This window comes from Palaemon carinicauda, chromosome 37 (genome assembly GCF_036898095.1).
Source record: "Palaemon carinicauda isolate YSFRI2023 chromosome 37, ASM3689809v2, whole genome shotgun sequence".
NCBI classification, from domain to species: domain Eukaryota; kingdom Metazoa; phylum Arthropoda; class Malacostraca; order Decapoda; family Palaemonidae; genus Palaemon; species Palaemon carinicauda.
Genome location: NC_090761.1, coordinates 71,071,006 through 71,073,505, shown reverse-complemented (window position 1 = coordinate 71,073,505; position 2,500 = coordinate 71,071,006).

Below are 2,500 nucleotides of genomic sequence, written 5' to 3'. Positions count from 1 at the left end.
CTTGACCTTCCCTTTAGAGCATTCAGCATGTACCCTTAACCTCGCTTTCAGAGTTCTCAGCATGTACCCTTAACCTCATTATTGCACTCAGCCTTTACCCATACTCCTTTCAGGCCAATCAGCCTGTGCCCTTAGCCTCAGTACTATTTCACTTACCCTGAACCCTTAGCCTCCCTATTGTTTAACTCATCCTAAGTTTCATATTTCACTTGCCTGTACCCTCAACCACCCTATTGTTTTACTCATCATATCCCATTTACTTACCTATTATTTTACTCAGCCAGTACTCTAATCTTTCCATTAGCAATCATAGTATCATGAAATTTCTGCTTAAGAGCTAGAAATGAATTTTGGACTAAAAATGAAATATACCGTATCTAAAATATCCTGATTTTAGTAGAATGACACCCAGGTGTATCTGGGTGGTTAGAGGCCCAGCTATCAGTGTTGTTTGGAATCATTTTGTTGATTTTGAACAACAAAAAAACATCAAAGATTCAGGATATCATGCAGCAGGAAGAGGAACGTCAACACAGACTGTTTATCCTCAGAGGCTCTGTGAAGCATCTCAGCCTTGTCCTGAAGATTTAAATAAATCACACATCTCTGGCTAATGAGGGAGATTTATTATTTGTATTTGAACAGCTGATGCAGGATTTTGTGTGTTACATCTGCCATGGATGTTGTTTTCACCTCTGTCTGTCTGTTTGTTTATCATCAGCCTAACTCGAAAAGTTGCAGATGAATTATGATGAAAATTTCATGATATGTCATAAATGGGAGGAGTTAGAGGTGATTAGATTTTGGTGGTGATCTGGAACATCATCCGGATCCAGGATTTTTATTATACATATTCATTCACTGATTACTCTTTCTACTTGTTCCCTATTATTTGGATCATCATCATCATCATTATCATCATCATCTACGCTTATTGACGCAAAGGACCTCGGTTAGATTTCGTCAGTCGTCTCTATCTTGAGCTTTTAAATCAAAACTTCTCCATTCATTATCGCCTACTTCACGCTTCATAGTCCTCAGCCATGTAGGTCTGGGACTTCCAACTCTTCTAGTGCCTTGTGGAGCCTAGCTGAATGTCTGGTGAACTAATCTCTCTTGAGGAGTGTGAAGAGCATGGCCAAACCATCTCCATCTACCCGTCACCATGATATCATCCACATATGGCTGCTCTTATTTTTTGGGGGGGTGAGTGTGAAGAGCATGGCCAAACCATCTCATCTACCCCTCACCAAGATCTCATCCACATATGGCACTTGGGTTTTTTTTTTTTTTTTTTTTTTTTTTTAATCCCAGATTTCTGGTGATTCATCAAGGAAGGATTATATGTTGAGACTGTTCTGTTTATCTTGCTAATTCCGTCTTCATGACTCATCAAACCAAAGTTGATCATTAGCAAGGATGATAATCTCTCTCGTTAGTGTACAACGACCTACAATCTATTTATTCTTCTCATTCGGCTTCTCTAGAGGATGAAGAGTGACATTCGGTTTAGATGTGATTTCAGATATATGTAAAAAGCAGAGTTGAAAATGTCGACTGTTTTAGGTGTCATGATTTCATATATATATAAAAAGCATGGTTGAAAATGTCGACTGTTTTAGGTGTCATGATTTCAGATATATATAAAAAGCATGGTTGAAAATGTCGACTGTTTTAGGTGTCATGATTTCAGATATATATAAAAAGCATGGTTGAAAATGTCGACTGTTTTAGGTGTCATGATTTCAGATATACATAAAAAGCATGGTTGAAAATGTCGACTGTTTTAGGTGTCATGATTTCAGATATACATAAAAAGCATGGTTGAAAATGTCGACTGTTTTAGGTGTCATGATTTCAGATATACATAAAAAGCATGGTTGAAAATGTCGACTGTTTTAGGTGTCATGATTTCAGATGTATGTAAATAGCATGGCTGAAAATGTCGACTGTATTAGGTGTCAAAAATGTCCGACTCAAAATCATGTCGATTTTAGCTTTCGAGTGAAAATATCTCTTGTCTTCACCTTTGAAATCATCGTCAACTGCTACTTGGCGCTTCATAGTTCTCAGCCATGCAGGCCTGGGTTTTCCAATTCTTCTAGTGGCTTGTGGAGCCCAGCTGAACGTTTGAAATAATAATGCTTTTTTGAAAACCCTTTATTTGTAGAAAGATCTTTAGTTTGATCTTTGTATTACCTCCGCCAACGAAGTTAGAAGGTAGTTATGTTTTACCCCTTGCTTGTGTGTTTTTGTGTTTTTTGTGAACAGCTTCCTAGCCACAATTTTTATCGTAGAGTAACGAAACTTGGGGTTAACTGTTATGTAAAAAGCTAGAAATGATTAAATTTTGGAAGGTCAAGGTCACGGTCAACAAAAATGTCCAATTCACGTAATCAGCCATAAGTTTGGACATCGTTGCCACAGACACTTGGTTCATATATGTGTATGAAAATCCACGCCATTTAATACATGCCAAATGTCAAGGTCAAGGTCAAGC